At 54.2% G+C, this 18,998-nt stretch overlaps 1 long non-coding RNA gene across 1 annotated transcript; it reads left to right on the top strand.

The window, feature by feature from the left end:
- The first annotated feature begins 438 nt into the window (after nt 1-438).
- LOC125121408 (uncharacterized) lies at nt 439-17,650 on the top strand. The gene is made up of 2 exons (XR_007133450.1): nt 439-562; nt 16,986-17,650. It is a non-coding gene; the product is annotated as an uncharacterized LOC125121408 (long non-coding RNA).
- Nucleotides 17,651-18,998: the final 1,348 nt, after the last annotated feature.

Raw genomic sequence — 18,998 nt, 5'->3', positions numbered from 1 at the left:
TGCCTGGAATTCCAACCGACGTCCTTCTCGTGCATCCTCTGTCCAGCATCCAGGCCCTGGGGCCCCCATTCGGCCCCACCCCACCCCCTTGGCCAGCGGTCCAGCCGTCCAAGGACCCCGACGCCACTCAGCTGACCCTAATAATAAAGAGTTAAGAAAATTCATTAGGAAGTGGGTCTTTTATAGGTTCTGTTAAAGCTGTCTTCCTACTTCTGTCACTGCAAAAGGATAAAAATCCTTTTATCACTCTACAACTTGTTAATGTTCCACCCCGGGAGCACTTCATCTGTAATAAACATCTTCACAAAATATGCATCCCCAGGGAGGAGCCGTTAATTTCCTCAAGGCCTCACACATGGGAGGGGTTTTATTGCCTGCAGGTGCTTCTTGAGATTGCGTGGGCTTCTCATAAACGTCCTCTAAACCGCAGGTAGCCCGGGAGAGAGATGGGCCCGTGCACCTGTCCACAGAGGGCCTCCACCCGCAGCGTCTCCACCTTCCCCGGGCCAGCCCTGCCGCCGCCGTCAGCTCCAGAGACCAACCTGCCCTCCATCACCCACAGGTAAGTTCTTCCCAACCCTAAACTCCATCCTGAGCCACTCACAGAACCCGGGGTGGGTGTGGGGGGGGGGGGCCCGAGGAGGGGGGGGGCAGTCCGCGCCTTGCCGCCCCTTGTCCCCAGGAGGGGTCCGCCCTGGAACCAACACACCTTGGTGGCCGTGGCCACCACACAAAGACGTTGAAGGCATGTTCTTTGGTTGATGGCTTGGTTTCCTTTCCTTGTTTGCTGTGGGGGCCTCACCCCCGTTAGGATCCGCAGCGGCAGTGTGATGAACAATACATTTGGCTCCCCGTTTTCTTCATCGCTGGGATGGAGAGAAAGGAGAGCTTGCCTCTCTCAAGTGCGATTCATAGGAAATGTGTTTTGCATATCTTCCGGGCAATTTTCGGGATGTTAAAAGTAATTGCTAGGAAGATACTAGGGAAAAAGTGATGATTTAAGGAGCAGTTTTCATCAGCCTTCCGTGCAGTTAATTAGAAGTTTGTATGTAATAAATATCTCTCTGGTCCCCGGGATTCTTTCCAAGTCCTGATCACCAAATTAATTGCTAGGTAGGTGCTGGGTATGATGACATGTGGCCAGAGGGGCTGGGGCCCCCGTGGCCAGTGGCTCTTTCTTAACCTCCACGTGAGCTGGAGAGGCAGCCCTTGGCTCTTGGGGGCTCTCAGGCCTGGGGGAGGGGGAGAAGGGTGGGGGGACCTCAGATCATCTGACACGGCTCTGCAGCCCCTTCTTGGACCAGGTGCCTCTGAGAGCCAGAGGTTGGGGTGCTGGGCTCAGCTCTCAATCAAAAAGCATGTGTTGCTTGTAGATGCTTAACCACCAGCATTTGTGGGTCACCTCCACAAATGTGGAGCTGACCGAGCTGTGTCTGAGAGCTACCGTGAGCTTGGTTTTTTAATTCAGATCTGTAAATGCTGAGCGTTGGAGTTCAGCCCCACTGGTTTTGCCCACTCAGTGCCCAGACCAGCTTGGGGCCCGCAGCCCCGCCCCAGAGAAGCATCCCCACTAGGGAGAGGGGGCCCTCCTGGGACCGCAGGGCCTGCAGAGACACCACCCTGGAGCCACAAAGGTGTCTCTGGAAGCACTAAGGAGCAACGGGTCATCCCAACCACATTTGCAGGCCCCTCCTTCCTGACCAGGGGCCGTGGCAGAATCCCACAGGTCCAGGGTGGCGGGGGGCGGTGGGGGGGCGGGGGGGGGTAGAGCCGCAGGATATGCACTTTTTGGTCTGGGATGACGGCTGATGACAATGATACCCCGTTGTGGGGGCAGCTCCCCTGAGAATAATACCCATCCTGAGCTCTAGCTGCGGGTCAGGGCCAAGCACTTGGGGGGGGGGGGCTTGTCTCTGGAATCACCACTACCCTGTTATGTGCGAGGAAGCTTGGTTAAAGAAGTGAGGATACTGACCCGAAGCCACCCAATGGGGGAAGAGAGTTTGGGAGCAGAAGCAGGATGGTACCTGTCTCACCTGCGGGCCTCTTCCCATCAAAGCTTCAAGGAGGCAGTTTCCAGACAACAAGCTTGAGCCTCACCTGGCAGCCGGGGAACCTGGCGGGGGCCCTGACCTCTGCCTCCTTCCCCCAGACACGGCTGCCCCCACCCCCACTTCCCTGCGCTGGCAGGAGGGAGGGTCATTCACTCTCTGCCCTGACCCCTGCTGGTCCGCCTGGCCCAACTCAGCAGAAGCCATAGGAGGGCCAGGGAGCCCAGAGCGGCTCCAGAGGCCGCAGTGGACATGATGAAAGGTCCGGAGCACGGGACCCAGCCGAAAGGTTAGAGGAAGCGGGATTATTCCCCCCGGGGAGCGGAAGGCCCAGGGGGCAGAGGCCCCAGCTAATGGAGAGGACCAGATGCTGACCAGCTGTTCTCTGTCTCCCTGGAGGCCCACGAGAACAAGAAGGGCGTCTACAGCAGGAGAGAATTAGAGGGATGGGAGAAAGGACTGGCGGAGGGCAGCCCGTTGGGCTCTGAGGAGCCGTAAGAAATAGGACGGCCTTGGCGGCTCCTCACTGGGAGTCAGAGAAAGCCGGATCTCAGAGTTAGCCTGTGCCCGCCTCCCCTGTGGACGTGATGGAAATTCATCCACCCAGCCCTGCGTCATGGACCGGAAGGCACACCACTCCCGCAGGGCCAGCGCTCGGGGGGTTTCAAGCCTTGGCCGGGAGCCTCTGAGCCCATCTCCCCAAGCTCACTGAACAGTCAGGGTTCTGGGGAGCCCACATCTCGGAGGCCTGGGTCCACACAGGCTGGGGACAGCCAGTCCCAGAAGACAAGACCTTTGATGGCTAAAGCCCCCCAAACATCCTGATACTTCAACCCCGTGGCTCATCGAAATAAACTATGAAGTGCTGAACTGTGAAGACTGTGTTAGGGAGGTTTGCAGAGCCCCAGTTCTCCCCACAGTGAATACTTTGGTGCTTTAAAACCAGCTAAAACCTCCAGGTGTGTGTGTTCAGCTGGTGCCTTAAGCACAGGCTCTGCTCATTGGGTGACCCAGTGTGGCACTTCCTCCCTCAGATCATGGACAAGGCCACTGACTTGGGGGGCTCGGGAAGGGAGGACCGGGCGATTCCCAGGAAACCATGCTCAGGGCTGGTGCAGAGCTGGTCTGCTTCTTCATTCCTTCCGGCAAACCTCAGACCTGAAAGCAACCCCCAAATCCTGATAGGAAACCTGGGGTGCAGAGAGAGGAGGGGACCGGGCTCTGGGGGTCCCAGCAAGACCACAAGTGTCCAAACACTGTTCCAGCCCAACCCAAAGCCCTGTTTTCTTGATGGATTTGATTCGCTTCTGGCTGGAAAACTAGCCTGCCCCTTCTCAGCTCGGCCAGGATTGTCGGATCAAATACAGGGCACTCCCTGCAACTGGAATTTCAGATAATAGGGCATTTTTACTTTTTAGGGCCACACCCACGGCATGCGGAGGTTCCCAGCCTAGGGGTCGAATCGGAGCTGTAGCCGCCAGCCTACACCACGGCCTCAGCTATGTGGGATCCGAGCCACATCTGCGACCCGCGACACAGCTCACGGCAACGCCGGATCCTTAGCCCACTGAGCGAGGCCAGGGATGGAACCCACAACCTCATGGTTCCTAGTCAAATTCATTTCTGCTACGCCACGACGGGAACTCCAGGGCATCATTTTTTAGTATAAGTATGTCCAATGAAATATTTGGGACATATTTATACTAAAAAAAAAAGACATACCTTGTTTACCTGAAATTCCAGTTGAAAATCGCGTCTGGTATTTTTATTTGCTATTTTAATTTTTATTTTTTATTTGCTGGCAGCTCCGCCCAGGACTTCTTCCCTCCTGGGGAGAATTTTCCAGGCTCTTCTCTGGTAGCGGGAACCCGGGTTGGAGGCTCTGCTCTCACAATTTGGAGATGCCAGAGGTCGTAATTCTTCCTTTATTGTTGCAAAAAAGAGAAGACACATTTTCTTGCGATATTTTTTCTTTGGGTGTATATTTTTGGAGGGCGCGTGGCGGGTGCCCTCACAGTGGTGGACTTGTTTCTCGGGGAAACGAGGCGTTTGGAGCTCCTTGTTAGTGGAAGGTGCAGCAGAGTCTGTGAGCTGCTTCTGTGATCTCTGGTTTCTCTGGAGGAACATGGAAAACAGCTGACAGCGTAAGGGCAGGCTTTCCCTTCGATGCTTCTGGAAGCTCACCTCCTCGATTGATTAAAAAAAACTCGCTAGAGGATACAGGTGGATTTTCAAGACGTAAAACAGAAAGAAAGAAAAAGACAAAACATCAGCTACGTTTTCTTGGGGTGGCTCTCGGAATAGAATGCCCAGGATCAATGGTACTTCATTTTTCAAATTGTTGAGGTCCCCTTCAAAAAATTATTTCTGAAAGAGCCACTGCCTTTGCATACGAAGAGAGCTAGAAAAGTCTTTTCTTTCTTTTCCCATTCCCTCTCTTTCTTAAACTAACCACAAAGATGTGAAAGACATTATCTGAACTAAACAATCAGGGAAAAATATTTGCAGAGTCGAGGAAGAGCAACAGAACACGAAAAAAGGAAACAAAAGTAAAACACAGGCTAAGAAAGGTCTTTATATTAGATTTTTGTTAAAACTTTTGACATATGGCTTAATGCCTTGGCGTCCTATCCTAATCACATTTCATCTTGAGATGGCCAGAACTAAAAACATCACATCTTGACGGCTTTTTCTCCCTTTTTCCAAATATGTGATGGCTTAAAAAAGAGGCTCTTCCCAGACCAGGAGAAATATTTCAATGTGGGGAAGTAATGTATTCAGTGTATTTCCTTTCCCGAATGGTTTTCAAAGGCAGGCTCTGCTCTTAAGATGGTGAGATTTTGTGAAGACAAAATCCTGGCCCCCAAATCACCGCATAATGAGAGCGGGGGAGTTTACCCACGCTCCGTCTGTCAAGACTGAATAATGGGGAGAGAGTCCTGCTTTGCTGAGCATGGATCCTGCTGAAACTAAGGGACCCAAACCTCAGCCCATACCCGCTTTCCACCTTCCATCCATCCATCCTCTTCCCTCTGGGATCCTAGACCTCAGATTGGAATCTTGGCCCCGAGCCTTGAGGCGGGAGGTGCGGCTTGATGTCAATTACGGCCCAATTCCAGAGGTGCCATCAAAGAGTTAACTAGGATGTCCCAGTGCGCAAATGTGGGATAATTGGCAAACAAATTCTACAAACATCTTGAAAGGGGCAAAAGACCTTTGATCTTTCTATAGAAAGGCAGACATTACCAGCGTTACTGCCTTTTGGGGTCTGCACACATCTCATACCAGGCTCGAGGATGCCATCTTTCCGAGAAATCAGCCAACACCTAATTCCATCGTACCTTAATTATCCTAACTGGTTTCGTATGTCCAAAGGCATTTTCCCCAAAGATTAGAGGAGCGAGGGGGACTGACAAAATAATTAAATATGCAATTTGCCAAGCGTGGGCAATATGGCTTTGAAATCACCTTTTCAGGAAGTTTTACTGCTTGTTCATGGACATGTATATTGCAGGCTTCAGACTTTATTTAAGCTCTTTTGATTGCCTTAATGGATTAATACCCGAGTGCCATCAGCGCGGGCCCGAGACCCGAGGCTGTTTCTAATTTCACAAATATTGCACCCGCTTCCTCTGCTGTTATGACACAAACAAGCATCTAGAATTTGCCTTCTCACTTAAAGCAACGTGCTGATCCCCTCAAATAATTGCCTGATGTCGGAATCGGCATCTCACAAGTGGCATTGTTGGTTAAGGGAGACTTCCATGGTGCCAGCAGGCTGGGCAGGACTGGGCAGGCCGGTGTTTCGCTTGGGGCCTGGGTCCGTTTGGGGTGCCATTCCCGATACGCATCAGCGTCCCCCCCCCCCCCCCGCCCCGACCCCAAGCAGGATGCCTCTCAAACCGAGACCCGGACAGCATCCCGGGCACAGAGAACCGTGTTGCTATCCTTGTGTGTGACGCCTGCCGTGGGTAAGGAACATTCCAGGGGAAGGGGGGGGAGGTGCTTGTGGGGATCCGGAGAAGAATCTCCGCTCAGGCTCAGACCGCTGCTCCCTGGACGGAGGCATCCGGAAACCGGAGCCGGGATTTGCTCTGGGGGAATTGTTTGCATTCTGTCCCCGCGACGGGAGGGCTGGAGTTGAGGAGGAGGAACCGGAGGAGGTGATGGCACCATCCCTATCTTTCAGCTGAGCTGGGTGTCTGAGCGAAGTTCTTTTCTGGTCTGGAACATCTGTGGATGCCCGGGGGGCAGAGGATGGACCATGGGTGACTCACTGAGTCACTTGGAGTTGGGAGGGGTGAGCGGGTAGGTGCAAAGGGAAGGGAGAGACAATCAAAAAGACAGCTGGTGTGCACACGCGCGCGCGTACACACACACAGAGCCTTTGAAAGCAGGGGGACAAGGCCTAATTGTCCCAGGGATGCGCGCTGGGCCGGGCTTTTTCATCGTCCTCAGAGCTCCCTAATGAGGCTGCGGCCTCTCCTGGTGGGAATACTGCTCCCTGACTCCGCTTTGATAAAGCGGACGGACCGTCTGGGTCGAGTTACCACGTTTGCCTCTTTTCCTTTTGAACCCTGTGGTGGTTTTGCTCTTTCATGACAGAGGGGGCCAAAGTCTCTGGCCTCTGTCCTGGGGGTGGGGGAGGTGGGGGATGGCGGGGAAGGGGAGGGGGGATACAGGCCAACCCACCTCCTGGGGAGGGCAGGGAGGCGGCGGGCCTGGAATGGGGATGCTGGCCCTGGCCACGGGTGATGGGCGAGGAGGGGGCTCAGCTGGGCTCCATATTTAGACCTACGTAGCAGTCTCGCCGGGCCTGCTGGCCCCCAGTGTAAAAATCACCTAAAGTCCATCTTAGCAAAGCACAGCCCTCACAGGGGTGGGACGGGGGGCGCTGGCATCGTGAGTGGACATGGGTCAGTGACAGCAGCGGCAGCAAAGAGGACAAGGCTGCCTGCTTCCTGAGCCCTCACTCCAGAGACCAAGCCGAGTGTTTGACAAGGATGATACTGTGCCCCTTTTATGGAAGGGCAAGAGGAGGCTCCGGGCGAGGTGGGTACTGGTCCGAGGCAGGCGGGGACTGGATCTGTCATCCACAGCCCGGCTCTTACCCACGGGTCTCATTTCTCCTTACCCGGGACTGGGCTTTCAGGGGGACGACAGCCACTGGATCAGCAAGACCCCAGCTCCAAGGCCGTGCCTCCCCCAGGGGTCTGCCCTGAGCAGTGGCCCTGGAAGGGGGGGGCCTTGAGCCAGGCACCCTGGAGCAGGAGGAGAGGAGAGGGCCTTGAGCCCTTCTAGGCCACCTGCTGGCCCCCGGGGGGAACCCCCAGCCCAATGGGACTCGTCTTTGATCTCTGATGATGATGAAAACGAAACACCCTCTCAGGTGGCTCCTCCTGGTCAGGGAGGGAGGCCCCCCCTTCTGGCTGGCAGAGGGTGAGTGGCCAGAGAGAAGCTGTCCCCTCCTGGAGCCTTCTCTCTCAAGAGTCCTGCTTTCCAAGGCAGCCGCAGAGAGGCTCACCTGGCCTCCTGGATCTGTGGGGTCAGACGCGCCCCCAGCCTGGTGGCCTGCCCGCCCCCCCCCCTCTCCCCGCCCCATTGCGGCCTGGCTGCCCCATCCCAGCTGCCTGCCCTTGAGGCTTCCCATCGGGGCTCCTCAGTCCCCGCCACCCGCTCTCCCTCAGCTGCCGTTGCATAGAAGACAGGAGACAGGTGTGCCCCATCCCCCGTCCCCCAGGCCATCTGCCCTTGACCTCCAGCCAGCTGGGCTCTGAGGAGGGACCTTAATTTTAGTCTAACTTATGATGCAAGAACCTTGGTCAGAAGCTTTGGCTCATTCTGTCAGGCACCCACGCTGCGCCAGGCTCTGGGCTGGCGCCGGGGGCACAGCAGCCAGTTTGGGGATGCAAGCTCTTGGGCTCAGGGCGAGGGTTTCTGACTCTGATTAGCAATGGATTCTGGGCTACACACCGCACCATGGACTGGGATGCCCTGGAGCCAGAGTCACACCCTGAGCCAGAGCTGGGGACAGATCCTCATACTGGTGGCAGCCCTCCCACGGTCCCGGGGGCAGGGGGGGGGGGTCCTGGGGATGGCAGTGGCACTTGTGCTGCTTTGTGCTCCCATCTGGGCCAGCAGCTTGTGGGCAGAGCCACGTGTCCCCTCCGTTGGGAGACAGAGCTGAGTATTCCTGCTCGCACCCCTGGTAGAATGTTCTCTCTGTGTCCCAGCCATCGTTGACATGCCCCCTTGGACCTCTGGGTCACATTTGTGTTAAGAGGCTGCAGAGGGAAATAGCAAGAAAGCTGAGCGCAAAGCGTGGCCCCCGACTTAAATAAACATATTCAAATACAGAGAGGAGATGAGAGATTAGAGCAAGGAACAGCCACATACTGACTGCCTAGATCCAGCACGTGAACGTTTCACTGTACCTGCTTTATTTGCATGTGCACACAGCTATGAATGGTTTTGTTATGTTTGAAAGAAAATTCCGTACGTCATCCCTCAATACTTTGATGTGCATTTTCTGAGAATAAGGCCCTTCGCCTCTGTAACCATAACACCTTTGCCATTTGAAGAAAATTAACAGTAATTTGAGAGGGATTTTGATAATTACTCAAAACACAAGTGCTGGTACTTCAGAAAAACAAAAGGCCTGGTAGAGTATTATTATTTTAAAAGCTTCCTTTGGGGAGTTTCCGTCATGGCTCAGTGGTAATGAACCCAATTAGTATCCATGAGGATGCGGGTTCGATCCCTGGCTGCACTCTGTGGGTTAAGGATCTGGTGTTGCCATGGCTGTGGCATAGGCTGGCAACAACAGCTCTGATTCGACCCCTAGCCTGGGATCTTCCGTATGCCACAGGTGTGGCCCTAAAAAGACCAAAAAAAAAAAAAAAAAAGCTTCCTTTGGTTTCAACCTCCGCCCAGGGCCACACTGCAGGAGTATCCATGAGAGCAGAACCCTGGCACACAGGGCGTTCTTTCCAGGTGTTTGTTGATTGACTGCATCCCTGGCCAGAGCCCATCCTTATGCTGGAATAGAGAGGGGCCTGTTCTCCCAGCTCTGTCCTGGCCCGGTGGTCAGGGGGAGGGCCTGGGGAGAGGCGAGCTTGCCTGGCAGACAGACTGGAGCTGTTTGAACTTCCATGAGACCTGGGCTGACTCTAAATCCCTCTGGGCCATTGAAACCGAGCTGGGATGAGGGCATTCGGTTCCTCCCAGGGTGCTCTGAGGGAAGCCCCTTCCTTTTCCTCCACTGATGGGGGAGCGCTTGTCTCCTCGTGTGTGGCTGCTACCCGTGCACTGTTAGGAGCAGCTGGTACGACGGAATAGTATTCAGCCATAAAAAGGGAGGAAAGCCTGGCACAGGCTACACCCTGGAGGAAACCTGGAGGACATTAGCTTGGTGCAAGAAGCCTGTCACAAAAGGACAATGACTATATGATGTCACTTAGGTGAGCTACTTAGGGCAGTCAGAGAGCCAGAAAGTAGCACGGTGGTTGCCAGGGGCTGGCATGAGGGGCAGATGGGGAGCTGTTGTTTGATGGGGAGAAGATTTCAGTTTTGCAAGATGAGAAGCGTTCTGGAGATGGAGGGAGGCGGTGGCTCCATGACCACATGAACGTCCTTGAGGCCACTGAATTGCACACTTAAAAATGGTTAAGATGGTATATTTTCTGTTGTGTATTTTACCCCCCCCCCCCCAAAAAGCGGGGTTTGGGAGTTCCTGTTGTTGCGCGGCAGAACCATGAGGTTGCGGGTTTGATCCCTGGCCTCACTCAGTGGGTTAAGGATCCGGCGTGGCTGTGGTGTAGGCTGGTGGCTATAGCTCCCATTAGACCCCTAGCTGAGAACCTGCATATGCTGCGGGTGTGGCCCTAAAAATACAAAAAAAAAACCCCAAAAAACAAAAAACAAAAAAGTGGGGTTTTGGTGCTCATGACCGGCAGCTTTGTAAGGTTCCTTTTCAGAGCAAGACTGTGTTCCCCAATCCCCGGGCGCTCCCTGGGAGAGCCAGAAGCTTGTCAATCAAAGTCTAAGAAAGCCAAAGACCCTTGGGCGTGTCAGACCCAAGGCCCGTTTGGGGAAAGGCTGCTGTGTGTTTGCCGTGGGTCCCGCCAGCACAGGCATGCAGCGGGGGGCATTTTGTCAAAGGAGAGAACTTGATGAAAAATTGTTTTATGAAACCCGAATCTTGGCATGTTTTCACATTTTAGTTTGTCAGAAGGCAGAGTCATAAATGTTAAGCGTGTTGTTTATTAGTATGCACGGCTGACTTCTTTATGATGACAATTTGGTTTTAAACTTTGTCATAGCGCTCCTGCCGGACGGGGTGGAGATGCCAGAAGAGAGGGGCGGGAGCCCCGGTTTCCAGGGTATCAGGACCGTCGGCAGCGCGCAGTTTTTATTAAAACGACAGAAAAGGAGGAGGCAGCCCAGGCTCAAAGCCCCCTCCCACGGGCGGATCAGGGGACTGGTGTGACCTGTGGGTGCCTGTCCTGGGCCCCGCGCTGACCTCCTGATGCCTGTGCAACAGGGGCCGCTCGCTGCCCAGCCCCGTTTGCGGGGCCTCTCAGCTAGGCCTTTGCAGCAGCCTTTGTTCCCCAGCCGGCTCGGTAGCTGGTTTGTGGGTGTGCGCGGAGGGACCAGGGATAAGAGCCCACGTGCCAGGCCTCCCTTCCTGCGGGTGTAGACAGCCTCTGGCAAATCCGCTACAAAAGCCATCAGGGGAGAGAGGACTGAGGGTGTGTTTCCTCTTCTCTTGCCTCCTCCCCACCGGCAGGGGATGGAGAAGGGGTGGGGGTCCCAGCCCCTCGTGAGCCGAGGGCAGGGGGACCAAGAGGAGGACATTGGGAGCTGTCACACAGCAGGCCCTGCCACCAAGCCTGGCAAGGCAGGCTTCTCTCCAAAAGCCTCTTCACCTGTGAGATGGGGGTGTCCACTGCATGCCCTGGGGGTGCTGTGAGCGCCCGTTTCCTGGGTGCTCACCCTGGGCTGGGCGCTTTGGAAGTTGTACGCCACCCAACCCCAGGGCCACCCTGTATCCAGGCTGATCCTCACTTTCAGATGAGGAATCTGGGGTCAGACAGGGAGCCCCACGTTGCCCAGCAGTGAGGGTGGGGCTGGGCTAGGGTCCCAAGTGTGTCTGCTTAGAACCCATTCAGGAAACGGGGGGACTGCCCTGCCTCCCTGGCTCAGGATGGGCGCTGGTGCCCTTGAGGTGACCTGGCAGCTGGCCTCAGGGTGAGGAGGAAGCATAGGCTCCTGAGAACGCAGGGAGTCCCCCATTCTGAGCAGAGCCGGAGGGTCCAGGCCAAATGTGGTCTCCCGCTCCTAGAATCAGGCCCCTGGGGCCCTTGGATCTGTGCTCTTGGCCCAAGTCTGGTCAGTTGGTGAAGGGACTCCTGTGCCCCCCCCAACCCCGCCCCGACCCCGGGAACATAACCGAGTGATCATGTCCCCATCTCTGCTTGGGTGGTGGGCTCCTCTTTGATGGGGGTTGGTCCTGGGCTGGGAGGCCAGAAAGGAGGCAGGAAGAGAGGCACAGGGCCTGTCGGCATCCAGAGGGGCTTCCACGCAGGTCCTGAGACAGGGGCACAGAGAGACTGTGGCCCTGTCTGGTGTCACACAGCATGCTGGCAGAGGGCCACCTGCCAATCCCTTCCTGAGGCCCCCCTGTGGGGGCCCTGAGGCTGGGGTGGGGGTGAGTGGGACTTGGGGAAGCGTCTCCCAGGCCCCTTAACCCTCCCACCTTGGGCTGCTGCTCCTCCGCTTCCTTTGGCAAGTGAGGGTGGGGACCTGGAGGGAGGAAATGGACCCCGACACCCTTTGTTTGTCGCTTTCTGTTTGAGCTCCCAGGCCTGGCCGGTGGGTTTGAACATAGATGTTTGTCGAGACAAGCTGAGTGGGGCTGTTCAGGGGCGAGTCTGGGGTCCTTTCCCCAGGTTTGGCCCAGAAACATAGCCAGCCAACCCTCTGAGGCCCCTGCTCGCCACCCCTGCTGGAGGAACGGACTTTAAGAAAGTTGAGGTGGGGGATCAGAGCCCTGGATGGGGCGGGGTGTCCGGGGCCGCTGGCTGTTGGCAGCTCCTGCCCCATCTGACCTGAGGCTTCTCTGGCGAGACCTCCAGCCTGGCAGCCGGATCCTCCATAAAAGGATAAAGATTGCATTCTTCACGTTTTAAGTCGCACAAAAGCTGTATGCATAATTAATGTGCAATAAACGTGAGCGGCTGGAAATTAACGAAATGAAAAAAGAAGGGACTAGACTTAATTGTAAAAATTTAATTTTGCTTTTATTCTTTTTCTCTCCCTCTCCCCCCCCCCCCCCGGCCCCCTGCCCTCTTACAACTTGTTATATTTGCCAAGCCCTTCAGATCTTGCCGGAGAGCAGGGGCTCAACGGCTCGCTTCCTGACCTCTTGCCAGGGAGCCGGGGACGAGATTAGTTTTAAGCCACGGCCCAGTCGGCTCCTTTCAGCGCAGGGTCCGAGAGTGCCCACGCGCGGGGCGATATTGTGCCACACAAAGGAGTGGTGTAATCATCCCCCACGACCTTCCTTGGGGGGAACCTCTGTGCCTGGTTTTAAGAGCTTTGGTAGATGCGGCTCGGCTTGGAGAGTCGCCTTTTGAAACTCAGAGCGCCTAGCATGGTATTTAAAATTCCTCAATGGGAATCCAGTGGTTCAAAAGCTGAAGGACTAAACACATTTACATAAATTCAAACAAAGTGTTTTTGAACGATACCATCTAAGGCTCCTCTTCTTCTCCTCCTCCTCTAATTTTTTTTTATTATTTATTTATGTATTTTAAGGGCAAGACCTTTTCTGGATGATAAATTCAGGTGGCAACAGTTCCCAGTGGAAAAATTTATCAACACATTCTTTCTTACTGTCCTGTCGCTTAGCAAAACCTGAAAATTCAGCTACAAGAAACAACCCCATCTGCTTGAAAGGGGGGAAAAAAATGAGTATTTTTAAAGAATAAAACACTCTATTAACAGTTACTTTAAAACATGATTTATTGCACACACACATACAACAACAACAATAACTTAAAATATCAAATCCTTGAAATAAATCACTGCCGATCCCGTCTCCCTTAAAGGCCAGCTGTTTTCCTGTCTCTGCCGTCTTTCTCAGCTCAGATCTGCACCAGCAGATAGTTTTAAAAGAGGCAGAGGACTCGAGAGACGGATCTTGGAGGCATCTAGTTTCTTTGGGCAAGACTTGCCTTTTGCGAACATTCTAGTTTGTGCTAGACCGTTTGTAGCTGGCCGTTCTCAAGCCTTTTTCGACTGGTAACCGGCTCAAGGTGCCTCTCTGCGCCGCTCTGTCAACCAGATGAATCTATGACAAGGAAAGAGACCATCAACACGGTTGCTTACGTTCACTGCCACCTCTGCCCGGGTATCTGGTCCTGTTGAAGGCAAACTGCCCTCATCCCAGAGATGCCCAGTTGTCCGGGACCACAAGCGAGCCGTAAATAACCAGGTCCGTGGCGGTAGAGCACCTCTGGCCGGCTGGCCGGCCACGCCGACTCTTCCACAGCAGCCCAGCTGGCAAATGCAGCCGCCTTTGTGAACAGGTGGCCTGCAGGGGCCGAGGCCGGGCGGTGGGCCGGGGCGGTGGCGGCTGGTTCCTGCCGCAGCCTGGAAGGGCCAGCTCGATTCTGGCCCCCCACACCCACCCAGCGCTTGGCCAAGGCCCTCGCTGCAGACCTCCCCATGAAACAGGTTCTGACACTAAAAATCCAGGTCTGTCAGCTGTCGTCATAGGAATGTGATATCCTCTGGAGTTCTCCTTATTGAAAGAAACCCAAAAAACCCCCCCACATCTTGCTGCTGTCTGGGCCGGATTTCTATTCCATTTGTATTGATCACAGAGAAATGTCTCATTCCCTGGCTGACAGATTCAGCCAGCAGGGAGGGAATTCGTGTTTGGTGGAAAACATTTGTTTCCGCAGTGATGGGGGGACCCTGGGCCAGAGCTGTGGTTGTCTGCGTGAGGTAGTGGCGAGTCCTCTCTCTGGATGGGCTGTGGAATTACAAATGTGGGGACCACAGGGGTTTCCAAAATTAGCCAGTATGACCATTTCATTTCAAAGACCTTGGGCCAAGGGAAGGGACTGGACTTACGCCCTGGTCCTGGCACTTCTAGGAGTCTGTCTGTCTGACGGTACCTGTCGGTGTGCGAGGGGACGTGCAGCCTGGCTCTGTCTGGAGGTGCGAAAGGTGGGAAACCACCTAAATACCCATGATAAGAAATCGGGTAGAAAAATGTGATGCTAGGCAGAAACACGTTAGGAGGCTACTTTTTGCTGCTCAAAAATGGTTGAATGTGGACAGTCTCATACGGTTCAGTCCACTGCATCTACTGAAGAGCATGTGGTCTTTTTAAAAAAAAAAAAAATACTTTTTTTTTTTTTAATTGTGGTTACAGTGTTGTGGTCGTTTCAAGTGTAGAGCAGAGTGATTCAGTTATGCATGGATATATCTATCCTCTTTCAGATTATTTCCCATGATAGGTTATTAGAAGATAGTGAATATAGCTCCCCGTGCTGTGCCATGGAGTCTGAAAAGGGACAAGAATGGAGAAACCTCCAAGAGGTCTTAGGAAGTGAAAAAAGCAAGCTGCAGAAGAGTGTACCTGCTGTGCTCCATGCATTTTTTTTTTTCCCAAGGAAATATACATGTGTGTGTTGGAATGAGACTTGACTCTGGAATGAGATACTAGAAGGTGTCCGCAGGGGCTGCCCTGTGGAAGGGACCACAGGACTGGGAAGGGTGAAAGCGAGGCTGACTTTCCCCTTTCCAGCCTCTGTACCGTCTAAATGTTATACTGTGTGTGTAGGGCAAAGAGAACAGAAATTAATTAAGGCAAAGATCAAAGCATCAGGGGGAGCCGTCCCTGTATTAAGGGGTAGAAGATCAAACTGGTCTGTGAAGTCTGGGCTTCAAGCCACTTCGTCTCTCGGAGCCTCAGTTTCCTCATCTGTCAAGTGGGGGTAATAAGGGTTTTGCGCCACAGAGTGGAAGTGAAGAGTTCCTTGAGCATGGAAAAGGGTCGGGGCCCAGTGGCAGAGAGAATTCAGTAAAAGCTACGTGTCATGATAAATGACACAGAGAGCATAACACATCCCTGTACGTCCTTACCACAACTCGCTTGGCATGGTCATTTTCTTGAACGAGAATTTAAAAATAGCTGTGTGTGTTTGGAACCAGGGGCTGAGACTCCTGAGTGTGACGTGGGACTCTTTAGGGGACGGTTTCGCTCCTGCGGTGGTGGCCCACGCTGGATTTGCAGGGTGGGTCTGATGCCCCCCCACCACCCCACCCCCGAACCCGTAAATGGTCTTCCGCATCTCTGTGTACACAGGCAGGTGAACTAATAGAATTAGGCTTATTGGTTTAATTCCTCTGGGCCCCCTTGGCGAGGGGAGAGCAGCTGGATGAATATTTTAATTAAGCTCTGACACCCAGAAGTCAAAGTCCCCGAGCGGTCCCAGTGGGCAAGGTCTCGCAGTTTGGGGTTTAATCAAGTTCGGTTTCGGAGTTCAAATTTCTTCCTGGACAGAAACGTGTCATTAGGCGTCCAAGATTTCGACTGGGGAAAAAATAAAATACAACTTGACTGTATTTTCTCTAGAGAATGACACTGTGATTCGATTAGCTCCTTTTCCGTGACATCTTGCCCACTTTATTAACTTCTGCTTTGCTTTTAAGCAGGCAACTACTGTTCTACTTCCCTGAAGAAGCTCATAATATTATAATTCAAGTGTCAGGACAGATTAGGTTAAACGAACTGTGTCATTCCCAAAGGAAAACAAACTTCAAAACGGACGCGGTCCGCCTTGTAACATGTCATGGATTGCATTAGCGGTGAACCGGGCGATTCTCTCACCTAATGTGCCAAAGTTGGCTCAAATGTTCCCCACTCTGCAAGGTGAGAAATTACTTAGCTAACAAAACATTTCGTTTTTTTTCCTCTCGTTGCATTCTTTCTTTATGAGATCCTGCATGTGACATTTTCACCAAAAAATCTCTGCGCTTATTTGTGAAAAATGTATATTAAAACCAAAACCCATCAAATGGAAAGAAATCACAGATGGTTTTATTCACAAGCAGTAGAATTAATGGCCTCTCTTCTCTTTATAAATATTAGAAGCAGATGAGTTCATTACGATTTCACCCTAATAAAGAAAACCTGCTTGATTTTGACAAGACATTGACTTACCTAAAACATCTCCTAAATAACAAAGCTACTTCCCGCCCGTAAAACACGGCTCGCAAACACCAGCTCTACCTGGACTGCTTCGAAATTAATGAAAAACACTCGAATCCAAAGACAGCAGAAGAAGGGGCGGAGGGGAGTGGGAGTGGGGGTGGGGGGGGGGTGGATGGAGAGATGGAATTCGGGGGATTTTTGAAAATGTGACCGATTTTGAAAAGAGCGAGTTTTGAAATGTTTACTCTGCGGTGGTTTGAAATTTTTACATCTTTCAACAAAGCGCGCGCGGAGAAGTGAAACCATCTGAAAGGGCTTTTGAAAAGGGCGACTCAGCACAAGCTGGCGGAGGCTGGGGTGCCTTTATCTCGGGCGATCAGTGCCCATCGTGCCGGAGGGGGGGCCGGCCCTTCCCCCTCGGCTCCGCGCCCCCACGAGCTCCCAGCTCCCAGCTCCGCGGCGGCCTCGGCCCGGCTTCAAAGCGCGGCTGGCGGAGCGTCCTGGGAGGGAATCGGAATCGGACACCGCGCTCCGGGGACGCCCTGCCGGCGCGTTCCCTTCTCCCTCGGCTCGGCTGCCTGATGTGGTCATCCTGTTAGTCATGGCGAGCCCGGGGTCGCTCTGTTTGTGCCGCTTTCAGCACTTATTAAGCGAGAAGTGGGAGGCTTTACGCGAAACTGCACACGATGTTTTTTTCTCCCCAGGGCCACGGCAGTCGGGGCCCCGGCGTATCCATCAGGCAAAGATCTCTGCGAGGCACGGAACGAGTCGGCCCTGCCCAGAGGGGGAGGAAAATGAGCGGCACATGGGGCCCTCTGTCCCAGGACCTTCTTGGCTGGGCTCCCGAGGAAGGGCGTGGGCTCCTGAGTCGGGAAACCGCGGACGGAGGCCAACGCCTGCGGCTTCAGAAAAACGGCACCTCTCTGGGGCTTGGGTGTCCAATTCTATAGTTGGGGGCTCCCCCCCGCCCCCCAGCCCCGACTTTCCCCAGCTTCCACCGCAGAGACCCAGACACCTGCCCGGAAGTGTGTCAGTGCTGGGGGCGGGGGTGTGTGTGTGTGTGTGTGTGAAGGTGGAAATACTGTTTCTAAGCAGCTCCTGGAAAGTGGACAGATTCCGGTACCTCCACGGCTTGTCAGGAACCTTCGTCTCTCTCGCTGCTTTGCGTTCCCTTCCTCCAAGTGAGGGGCTGTGAACTCTCCGACGGGCCCGGGGGGAAATCTGAGTTCTGAGATCATCCAGTCCGGCCCTCCTTCCCGCCTCAGTTCCACCGAGTATCAAACTGCTGGGGGAGATTTTGGGGGAAGCCACAAGTTGGAGCCAAGAACCCATGATTGAAATTCTCCGCCAATAAATCCCTCCCAGCTGAGCCCGTAGGGTCTGCAGTTGGTTCAGCCGGCAGGGGCGGCAGGAAGGGGTGGGGGTTTTGCACACTTCAAAAAGGACTGGGGGTGATGGGGGGGGGAGATGGGGCTGGGCAAGGCGGCGGCCACCGACAGAGGGCTCAGTTAATTAGAGAGATGCGTGGTGGCACCTATAAACTCAACCCTCTCCATATTAAAGCACCAGCAACTTGAGTTCTATGCAGGATACCTGCCCCCCTCCACCAACCTAGCGGTGAGCCTGGGAGGGGAGGAGCCTTGAGACACATGTAGGATGGACATGTGCAGGCCCCTGGGAGATTCCAGCCGGAGCTGCTTTGCTCTCCCACCAAAAGCCTCCTCAAACATCCAGGGTCTAGGGTCTTCCAGGCACTGGGCTATGCACATCACCTGGGGGAGAGGGGCCACCAGCTCTCCCATCCCACAGGTGAGGAAAGTCAGGCTCGGAGGGGTAAGGGCTAAAGGGCTTACCAGCTCAAGAGTATTTGGCTGGTGTCTGGGGAGTGGCAGGGCAGGAGCCAGGGTCCTCAGGCTGATGCCACTGGCTGGGGACAGGGCCCCGGGGGGGGGGGGGGAGACCAGCACAGGACAGGTTATCATTGCTTACCTCCCACCCGCACCTCGGCCCTGCCCCCTCGCACTGTCCTTGACATTCAATCAGGTGCCAGTGATGTCTGGCTCAGCAGTTGGGGCTGGGCCTCCCCAGCTTCCAAAGGACAAATGGTTCTCATTTGAAAGGGAGGTTATAAAAACACATGCCCAAAGACACTGTCAGGGAACTGAGGATTAATCTCATTTCAGGCAAAGACCATTCCAAATATTTTGGGGGTGGGGGAATGAGGAGGGGCCGCAGCCCTTGACTGGGAAGGGAAGTCAGGGTTCGAGAGGGTCTCTCAGGTTGGGGCCTGTTTTGGAGGCATGTTGTCATGGGGACTGGGGAGGTCAGGGGTCATGGCATCCCTGGTGAGTCTGGGTCTGACCGAGGCCCCGCTTTGTTCCACAAAGCCCCCCAGGCCGGCTCCATCATGGACACTCACACTGAGTTGCTATCTTGCTTAAGTTTCAGGGAGGTTTCAGTTGCCAAGAGGAAGGGAAGGATTAGCCGCCCGGGACATTTTCATTTTCTGGATGGTGTCAAAGCGGTGTGTTTCTGCTTGGTGACTCAACTGGAGAAGACCCCGAAGATCAGCCAGGAGGAGGGGGGCACTGCCTCCCAGACCCCTGCCCAGGCGCCTGTGGGCCCCTAATTGGAACCTGAAAAGAGGGGGAGCTCCTGCTGTGCTCTAAGCCAGCAGCTCCCAAATTGGGCGGCTGGGTCCCTAAAAGGCAATATGT

This window comes from Phacochoerus africanus, chromosome 2 (genome assembly GCF_016906955.1).
Source record: "Phacochoerus africanus isolate WHEZ1 chromosome 2, ROS_Pafr_v1, whole genome shotgun sequence".
Lineage (NCBI taxonomy): Eukaryota > Metazoa > Chordata > Mammalia > Artiodactyla > Suidae > Phacochoerus > Phacochoerus africanus.
The sequence above is the reverse complement of the archived record's forward strand: the minus strand, read 5'-3'. Positions and strand labels throughout refer to the sequence as shown.